General features: G+C 33.9%; 1 pseudogene; it reads left to right on the top strand.

The window, feature by feature from the left end:
• Positions 1–716: 716 nt before the first annotated feature.
• LOC126834050 (uncharacterized) lies at positions 717–11,229 on the top strand (annotated as a pseudogene).
• Positions 11,230–11,487: the final 258 nt, after the last annotated feature.

The following is an 11,487-nucleotide window of genomic DNA, read 5'->3' on the forward strand; positions in this document are numbered from 1 at the left end:
TGTAAAGGTAGACTATACCTAGATAGTCACCAAGATTTAACAGATTTATTTTCCTTTTATATACTTGTACAATTTAATAATACAAAATTAAATGTACGTAGTTCATGGTAAAATGGTAAAATCGGATTACTATTTTTTTCTCGTGGAAAGAGATAAATACAAATTTCAAAACGGTTATACAAGTTTATACAAATTAAGTACTAATTATTTGCACAAGAAAATTGGAAAAATAACCATTTTCACAGTCCCGGGGAGGGGGGGGGGCTGGGGAAATGAGAAATCAGTATAGGATTTTTTTCTCGTGGAAGAAGATAAGTGAGGACTTGAATTCAATAACGGGCTAAGTGCCAAAAAGCTGATTTTTGGATTAGCCTCAGAAAATGTTCTAAGTACCAAGCCCAATAACATGTGAAACGGGCTAAGTGCCTTGGTTAATAATATTATAGGTAAAAACATCCGCTAGATAACGTGTGTGGTATGTGCTGGGATTTTGTGGTGAAATAACGTGCTAAGTGCCACTAAATATATAATTTCTATTTTTGATCATGTTAATGTTATTTCCCATGCTGATAACACGACCCGTCCTATAATAAAAATAATTATTTTAGTTATCAGTATATGTTGGTCGTTCAAACGGAATAGGTACACGCACATTACCTGTATATTTTCACGTATATTTATTTTACTTAAAATATTACCTATTTATTACTAATGAAATGCCAAAAAAACAGTCAGTGCGTAATGAAAGAAAAATTCGTAGAAGTGAAGGAAAACCTTACGTGAACAAGAAAAATGTTTTGGTTGAAGGAAAAACAGAACCAAAAGAAGAGATCAGTTGTAAATGTAAGTTTCACTGTCGCAGTATTCCACTTACTCAAAAGAAACTCCTATTTCATGACTTTTATGCCTTAAAAGACAACTGTAAACAACATTCTTATTTGATGGGTTTGATTATTATTACTCCGGTGAAAAGAAGGCGTCACGGAAAGTATACAGGTCTGTAAAAAATTATTTATGGAAGTTTTTGGGATTACTAAACGCAGAGTTGAGACTCTAGTGTTAAAAAAAAAAAGGGAGAGACCGTATATACTGAAACACGTGGTAATACGCAGAATAGAAGCAAGTTTTCTGATGCAGATAAAAACCTTATAATAGAGCATGTGAACTCTTTTCCGAGAGATGAAAGTCATTACGGGAGAAAAAAAACCAAAAAAGAATATTTAAGCCAAGATTTAAATATCAGTAGACTATTTCGTTCGTTTAAAAATAAATTTCCTGACTCTCCTGTTACCTACAGGTTTTTCTTTGAAACGTTTAAACAAAAATGCCCAAATATTTCATTCCATAAACCACGTACAGATACTTGCAGTAAATGTGATTTGTTATCAGCAGAAGTAGCGGCAAAACCGCGTGATAAACATACCAAAAATATGTTAGAACTTTATCACAAAAAAGCTGAAAAAGCAAGGCAACAAATAAAACAAGACACGGTTTTGTCTCAGCTCCCTACCAGTGATATTTGCATGTTTTCAATGGATTTAGAACAGGTCTTATCTTTGCCTTCATTAACGCATAGTCAAATGTCTTACTTGCGTCAGTTATCCTGTTACAATTTAGGTGTACATTTTGGTGACAGTAACAGAGGGCACATGTATCAAGCTACATCAAGGAGGTCTCATGTAACACTATAACGTCTGCGATAGATCCAATGAATGAAGTCAACTACATAAGTGAAATTAAACGATTTGCTGTGGAAGAATTGATCGACATGTGGATGAGATAAACAAACGAATTAAAACATTAAAGGTCTTGTACAAATTTTTATTTTTTTAAAACGCATAATAATAAGTTTTTTAATTTAAAATAACTTTTTTTTTAAGGTTTGCGATGTGAATGGTGGCCTTACCAGTTTTGATTACAAGAACGAGTTAGATTAGCAATGTCTTAAATTTTCATCGCCATCACCATCGTATGACAGTTTTCAACTCACAGAGAGACACACCTGGGCACCACGCAAATTGGAATTTTAAGTGTGTATACTATATCAAACAAATATATTATTATTAAAATCTGTGGTTTAAATAAAAAAAACCAAAATTAATTTCAAAAATACAAATGTTTTCATTTATTTTTTTTTACTTTTAAAACAAACTCATACAAAATAAGGTATACAAATATTGAAATAAATTAATTTAAAAGGTTACATGAAATAATTTCATAAAAAAAGGTTTACAAAAATTAAATTAATACAAATCAATAAATATAGTTACAAAAAAAATACACTTTTCTAACATCACCCGAAAAAGAGTTTTAAGTAATAATTTGATCGTGTAGAATCATGCAAGTACGCTGAGATATTTGCAGAGAAAGCTTCTAAAGCGTATATATATATATATATATATATATATATATATATATATATATATATATATATATATATATATATATGGTACAATAAAAAAATAAAAAAGGGAGGCAAAAAAATATATTTATAAGACATCAAAACATACAATAATATAATATTCATATGATTGGGTAGGTTGAGATTATATTTAAATACATTTTTAATCATATATCCATAACACAAGCCAAAGAGTGTGGTGTGAATATATGTAACATGACAAAAATTATATTTTAAAAGGTAAAAAAAAAAATATAACAATATAATATTAACATGATAGGTTAGGGCGAGATTATATTTTAAAAATTATTTTTTTAATCATATATCCACAACAGACTACATCAAAAGTGGGAGAGGGCGCCTGCACAAGTCTGAGAGTGTGAAGTGTATATATAATACAAACAAACAAAATATTAAATCATAATTTTATAACTCCTCCACGACCACCTCACTGTTGTAGTGTAGCATAATAACTATTTCATAATAGCTTGGAATGCATGTAGTATTATATTGGTAGTAATATTAATAGGCGATTGCAAGTGTCATCGTGGTTATGTCGAAACCTTTGGTGTCGGGTGTCCTAGGCCCGTCGGTTGACACTAGCAAATCGCCTAGTTAGTTAGTTAGTCAGTCGGGAATTCAGAGTAGACCATAGCAGAACCTCAGATAATAACGGAACCTCTCTAAGTTAAGTTTATTTTAAAAGTGTTAATAGTATAAGTTTAATAGTAATAAAAATCAACAGTTTAATTTTAGTTCAATAAAAGTATTGGTTATTCTTTTTTCGCAAAACGCCTTCTTTTTGCCCCGGCCTACCCATACACATCATCTGGTGGCAGCGGTAACCCATTAGTTACATTATAACAGTGGGCGAACTCACGGATTCCGGCCTTAAAAAAGGGGTGTCAAACCGGTACGTTTAGTAAGTGTCGCCGTAACCTAGTTTTGCGCCGCCGTAGTGACCTACTATTATCGCGCCGCCGTAGTGACCAACTATCATCGCGCCGCCGTAGTAACCTACTTCTGAGCCGCCGCCGTCTTGTTTATTAGTAATATTCCGAATATCAGAGCATCTTTATTTCAAACAACAAATTATCTTTAATTTAAACGGCAGTTCAATCAACAAGGAGCGTCTCGTTTTCCATTCACATCATCTGGCCATTCAAGTATTCAACAGTCACAATCAATTCCATCATAACATCTTTAGAGCACCATCATCATCAGATATGTATTTTTTGGCAACAATATTGTAAGTTTTTTTTAAAATAAAAAAATATATATTTATTTATTAGTAGTATGCTTGCATAAAAAATTTTATTTATTTTTTTTTTAGGGGAAAAGAAAGCTTAATTTTTAGTACTAATTTGAATAAGATATTTATCAATTATTATTATACACATTAAAATATTTAAGTTTTCATCAACACGTCCCTTAATCGTTGTATAGTGGTATTATATGGTAGTTGGTATATATATATATTAAACACATTTTTTTCAGAAAATCTATTCTATAAGCCATATATTTATATTTATTGTATAAACCATAAATATTTTATGAGTAACTCTAGTAGTAGTAGTAGGAGTAGCAGTCCTGTCGACGAAAAATTAGCTGATCCAGATTTCAATCCATCCTATAGAGTTCCAATCCCCGAACCTGCTCAACGAAAGTTGCGCTCAAAGTCATCTATAAAAACATTATTGGTTAAAGGCGATAATCTTCTACAAAGCTCTTCCAAACTTTTAAATACAACTTCTGGTAAACTCGGGGAAACCGACAGTTTTCTAGGACAGTGTAGTAGTACTTTATTAAAATCTGAGTCGCCTGAAAATCTTTTCTCTAATTTTAATGAAGCAGGCTCATCCGAAATACCTACTGTAAAATATATTCCCAGCGCAAAGTCTTCACAACCGAAATTAGAAGAAAATCAAGAAGTTCAACCAGATAATATGGCTCAACCATCGTACATGACTATTGAGCAGGCGCTTCGAGTAATTCCAGTATTCGATGGAGAGAGTGTCAACGCCAATCACGCATTTCAAAATGCTTGTGACGCGGCCCCCTCAACCTATCACACAGGTTGGGCCCGCGCTGTACTTCTTCTGTCACCCGTCGACACTCGGTTGTGAACTTACTCTCCCACCGTCCAGTTGGAGAGTGCAAAGTCCACACCGGGGAGGTCTTAATACCCAGACCGGCAATACCGACCACCGGCGCGAACGGCGAAGCGGCGGGGACATCCGGACAATCGGGCGCGCTGCCAAAACGAAAACGCCCTTCGCAGCTGAGGAAGGACAGGCTAAAATGGAAGGCCTTCTCACAGAGGAAGAAGGAGGCGAAGGCAAGGAACAGCCAGCAGTGGAGGCTGGAGAAAATCGAAGAGGAGGAGTCACCGATGGATGTGGAGGAGGAGGTGTTGACGAGGCCACCGACAAGCCTCCCGGAGGTGGATGACGGGATTTTCCACACGGCGCCATCCTCCCCCAACCCGACACCTCAATCGCCCGGAACCCTCGACCAACAAACCTCCGACCAACAAACCCCCGCACCAGGACCCTCAGAGAGGAACAATCCTCCGAGAACCCCACCTCCCTTCAAGGAAGATGGGAACGAGTAGGCTTGCCTATCTCCCCATCATTCCCCCATCCGACCCACGCATCATTAGCGAACAACCCCGCAGGGACAGGTAGTCACCTGAACATCCCAGCGGGGAGAAGAGAAGACTATTAGTGAGCGGCTAGACCACGGCTTAGTCGCACAGAGTGTGTCGACGGCTTGGCGGGGGAGTATGACGCGGCCCCCTCAACCTATCACACAGGTTGGGCCCGCGCTGTACTTCTTCTGTCACCCGTCAACACATTGTGCGACACTCGGTTGTGAACTTACTCTCCCACCGTCCAGTTGGAGAGTGCAAAGTCCACACCGGGGAAAACGGCCGCTACTAAGCTTCTCGGGTGTTCGTTCTCTTCGCTCCCCGTCGTCATCGGAACGCACATAGCTGCCACCGCCTATGTTTTGTTTCACACGACCCGAGCGACACACATTCAATATCGTTTTTTTGTCATCTTTCTTTTTGTTTTAAATAGCACTTGTTTTTGTTTTTTTTTTGCTCAGTGTCAAAATAAACGGGCCCTGCCCCCTTATTGCAAGCACTCACACATTTGTGTACTTATTTATTTTCATTTTTTTTTTTTTTTTTATTCTTCCACCGTCCTCCACCTTTTCGCGGAACGTCGACCGTCGTATCGTCGCGCCGATTCCGCCCAGTAGCGAGACGCCGACCCTCCCTAGTGTCGCGTCACTTGTGATTTTGCAATATTAAATATTGATGATCCGACGCAAATGAGCAACTTTATAAAGGGAATTACAACAAGGTTAACAAACAAAGCATATAGGGCTATTCGGTACAAGGAAATTAAAATATACAAAGACTTAGTCAGTGCATTAAATGCAACCATAGACAGGAAACATACTTTAGCTCATTTACATTCTAAACTAGCTTTGTTCCGGTTAGCACAAAGAGAGACAATTCAACAGTATTCCGATAGAGCAGAGCAACTTTTTTACGACATCCTAGAAACATCTATTTCCACAGGAGGATTAACTAGTACAGATGAAATAGGCAAAATTACAGGAATGCAGATACTTACAGCCTTCATAGAGGGACTTCCACACGATACTCGTATTATTGTTAAAGCAAGAAACCCAAAAGAATTAGCAGAGGCATTCAATATTGCTTTGGAGGAAGAGACATCTCGGGCATCACAAAAGGAGATACGAAAGAACATCAATGACCAACGGATAAGTAGACATAAATCACAAACCAATAGAAACACCACAGCCGCATCCATACCAGTGATTTGTTTGATCTTTGGTGCGTTTGCTGTAGCGGTTATATGCAAATGACAAGCTAGAACCTATCTGATAATGTTGTCCCGTTGTGCCTTATCTAGCTCAATTTTCCCTCGTCTTTGTTCTGAAACTTCTTGCATCGTGTTGTCTGCACTCGCCTTTAATCTCTTATGTGGCGGGATGTCTGTCTCCATTTCTTCATCATGATGTTTGTTTTTGTCTACATTTTCCATGTTTCCGCTTGCGTTCTTACTACCTCCTGAATCTGGGCTACAGACTTTCGCGCCTTTATTCGATGCCATAGTTAGATTGGTGTTATTACTTACTGAAGTGTGTTCATAAATATGTTTATTTTCGTTTAAAGCAATGTTACTACTTACAAATGCAATTTATAGGATAATATATTTAATGGTAATGGTTTCTAAAATAACTATTAAAAATATTAATGTCTAAAAATTAAAACAAAAGTTACCAGAAATAGTGTGTTGTTTGGGTGCCTTGAGGTTTCGACCAATTTTAGTCCAGTGCAAAGTAAAGAAAATAAAGAAACAATTGAGACACTTATTACAACAAAAGGCCAATTAAGATTTTTTTGCAAAATGCGTTTTTCGAATTTTTTGTTTTATTTGATGTGGTGGAATATTGGCCTAGTATAAACTAGTAGGAGCGCTAAAAACCCAGAAGTATGCTGTCGACCAATGGGACCCAATATTTTTTTTATTACTATTATTAATTATTTATTTATTATTTCCAACAGAATATACATAATTTACAATATAATATGAGTAATAAAGGAAAAAGTTTGTCTCCAAAAGCCTGATGCTTGTGGAGGAGACAAGAGTTCATATCTTATATCTTAAATTTTTATATTTTCAATATTTAGATAATTTACAAATGAGAATTAACAGTATAATATACCAATATTAAAAGAACAAATAAAAAAACAAAATAATTAGATTGTAATAATTACAAGTAAGTTTCCCGCCAATGATATTTTAAATAAATAAGTAATTTTTAATAACAGTATTTATGCACCTTTTAACAATTTTAATTCTATAATAGTTGATTTTAACACTTTTGATGATATTAACTTGATTGACCAGTCACTTAAGTTGTGTAATTATATAATTATATCTAATAATAATATTAACGATATTCCATTGAAACCATTATCTACACCAGTTTGTATACTTAACACCTATGACAATTTACAATTTGAAAATGTGTCCTTAATTGTTACATCTCCTGATACAAGCATAGAATTTTCATATACACCTTTTCCTAGGATAAATAGGACTCCACCAGAGGTAAATATATCTAATAGAGCAACTGCTTCTACTACAAGTAGTGATGCTACTGGCATAACTAAAAGAAAACGAGGGCTAAAATGTGAAAAAAGTACTTATTTATTTATTTACATTTGCTACAGGCAAAGCCCAAGGTACAGATAATATTAAATTAACATTTACATATAATTATTTAGAATGATAAAACAGATGTGACAGTATTAATAATTAAGTTTGAAAGGCATTAGCTAAGCGCATCATTCGATGAATGGGTTGGTTTCGTTCGTAATTGGTGTGCTGGAAGGGGACATAGAAAGGAGCCGATGAGCGAGAATGAATATTAGGAACCCTAAAATTAACTTCGGATAATAATTCAGGTGCATCTATAGAGTTATTTAAAAGTTTATAGAGAAAACTTAAGTTGGCATTAACTCTGCGGTCGGCTAGACTACAACCAGCCGTTAATTCCATACTTATAAACGAGCAATACGGTTTTCGACCTAACCGCTCTTCAATATGTAATAGCATTGTTTTCAATAATTATATTCTTAATGCCCTTGAAAATAATTGATCATTCAATTCTCATCAACATTCTCTATAAGTCAGGTTTCGGTGAGCCCCTCTTGCCCTGGTTTAAATCTTACTTTTCATCCAGGAATATATATAAGAAGTATACTTCTTAAGTATTTGAATTCTACCGCATTAGTTGATAAGGTAGAGTACTGATAAAACAACATGTGATAGGAGAAGGTGACTAAGCTGATTATCAAGTAACTATCAGGCTTAGAGCAATATTAAAAGTTAAAATAGTTTGTTAAAATTAATTTGTAATCTGTGAGAGATAAGATTGTGATTAATAATCATTGAATGTTTTTTCTCATTTTTACAGGTTTGTAAATTATCTTATAAATAAGTTGTAAATAGCGTAAATAGCCTTATAATATAATAAACTCATTTTTACAGAGAAACGTTTCAGTTTATTGTTATATTAATCTTGCCCCAGATTAACAATAAATAAATTACATACAATATATGTATACAATTTATAAGAAAATTTCGTTTTGGTTTTATAAATGGAGTGATACGCGTATAATCTGCATTATTCAAAACATAAATTTTGATATGTCACATGAGTAGTAATGTTTTGGGGCTTATGCGCCCGTTAATACATTAACAACCATTTATCCCATACCATCAGTGGCGTAATTCGGGGGTGGCAAGAATTGTCGAGCCCAATATTTTGCCACCCCAGAATTTTTAATTAAAAGTCAATAATTTACAAATACCTAATTGAAAAATACCCTGTATATGAAAGATACACGAATCTTGTCGATAAGAAAAATAATAATAAAATATATAGAAACATATTTTTAGGAATTGTATCTACAAAGACAAAATATACATGTATATACAAAATGTACACAAAAATAATAGTCATTATCAGCGTCGCGACAACGACGACCCACCGTAATCTCTTCCTGGAAAGATATCGCCATATCGGTTATTTTTACCTTTAATGGTATAACTACTATTCTTACTGACTACTGTTTATTTTCCGGCTCAGAAAAACAAAAACGGGCAGAATTCGTTGCTGGTGCATTGTGCAGTATGATATGTAGGTACATATTGTTTTAGATTTTTTTAAAGTTTATTTATTATCATCACATAGACGATAATAATTAATAGGTGACTAGTGATTAAATTAAGTGAATTTAATTAGACCTACACTATTACGTTTTAATTTTTAAGTGAACCGTCGTATGATTGCATGGATTGAGACACGGTAAGTTCATTTCAGTTATGTCATAGCCCATATGTGCACATAGTTCCAAATGTGGAACAGATATTAATTTTGAGTTTCTATGTTAAAAAATTTATTTTTTCATAGTTATTTATAGTTTACCTAACACAAAAAAAATGTTTTTGAAATTAAAATTAAAAATGTTTTAATTTGCGCAGTGTAGTGTTAACCCTATATAGGTCGAGTGGATTACTATTGAAATAAATTGTCAATATAAACTATAGACTTAAAACCCATAAAAAAAAAGGATTACAACTGTAACCCACGCGACTGCCGGCGTCCTATTGAGGCACGCGACCTATGTAGGGTTAATTTACATACTTATAATTTAACTGTTCGTTATTATAGGTGACATAAATAATAAAATAAAATATAAAAACTGAAAGCAACTCGCATTTTTTTATTATAAATTAAGTATAAAATTATGAATACAATTTTTCATTATTTGATTATGTGATCTATTCACAGAACCATACAAATTGTGAAAGCATGTAGAAAATCGTATTATGCCATCTATTCTTATTGTATTTTTTTAAGGTTCAGAGTAACAAAAAAAGGCAGTTTGTTGCTGTCCTACTTTAGCTCAGGCCCAGCAAGCAAAACAAAAACGGTCAGAAGATGAACCGCCAGAAGGAGCTGCTTTGGAACATGAACTAGAACCAGATGTAGAAGATATGTTAGCCTCGTCAACCGCTCAGCCAACCACAACTATACAGGACAATACTCCTGCAGACCCAGCTGTTCCTCTAGTTCAACTAGCCAATTGACAATTGCTCTAATTAATAAGCGTGATCCTGCTCATGGAACAGGTTTGGCTAAGGCATATTATAGATATACTTAGGCATACTAAAATAATATGCTTTATAAATGTATATATGTATCTATAGACCAGACATTGGTTACTAAAAAAAGATGGCTTTAATTTAATATCGAACCTCCTCAAGATGTGTTAATTAAGTGGCGAGAAACTGTAGAATATCGTCATACATTTCTTACACAACATAATACCAAAATAAATGATATATTGGAACAGTGGCCCTTATACAGTCATTTGGACATAATTTCGTAAAAAACAAAAGACAATGTTAAAATATGTTTTTGTATAATTTTATACCTTCTTACACATGTTAATTTATGTACACTATAAATATGGCAATTTTTTTTAGATTGATATTGATTTTGAGTACATCTACTCAGGGAAAGAACATTTTTTATTTGCAAAATGGCTATTACTTATTCCTTAACTATTAACTCTTATGTTAATCTAACTAACACTAAAGATTCAAATAGCAAAGAATTATTGAAGAAACTTTGTAATCAAAATTCTGAAATTGCATTAGGTTGGTAAATTTACTATAATTATTACGTTGTATGATTAATTTCAATGTACGTCTGTAATTTTTTACAGGTTCTAAAAACACTGGTTATATTTGCTTTATTGAATTCTCTAATAATTCCAACTTCAAAATCATATGAGATTGACAAGGTAACAAACTCAAAACGTATCATCAAAACTTCAATAGCTGATGCCCGAAATTCATTTATTTTACTTTGCGCCAACACCAGTGACTTGTATACACAAATTCAAAATAAAGTTGACAGTTTTTTATGAAAAGAAACAAACGTTACAACCTCTAATCTGCATCATAGGAGATGAGTATATTGATTCCAAAGAATTTTGTGTTTATTATTTTAATACATATTACAAATTTCCTAATATTGTTAAAGCTGTGGATTTATGTTTCAAAATATTTCATGTTTTTAATTTGAAGTATCCAATTGAATGAGTGTTAGTGTGGACATTTTTGCAAAACTATATTTATGATATTCATACTGAATTTGGTGTAAAAAGTTCTGCACTTATTTCCTTAATATCAGATTTAGCTAACTAACATAAAATTAAAAATTCATAGGGGTTGTGTTAACGTCGAAGCACAATTTAGTCGTCGAGACTTTGTCAAATAAAGTCAAATAGTTTTGTGTTGCCGCCGAGGTCTATCGAAGCTCAACTAACCACAACCAGCAGCAGCGAAACCGGCTTGTGGTATCGTTAAATTAATCTGTGTATCTATGTAAATCGCATACATGAATGTTTCGGCACGTTTTTCTGGTTCTGAAAATGATGCGCATATTTGGAATGAAAGTAATGT

This window comes from Adelges cooleyi, unplaced genomic scaffold (genome assembly GCF_023614345.1).
Source record: "Adelges cooleyi isolate 19-005CV unplaced genomic scaffold, UGA_ACOO_1.1 ACOO_flye_CR_arks_rails_tigmint_CR_PRNA_201, whole genome shotgun sequence".
NCBI lineage: Eukaryota > Metazoa > Arthropoda > Insecta > Hemiptera > Adelgidae > Adelges > Adelges cooleyi.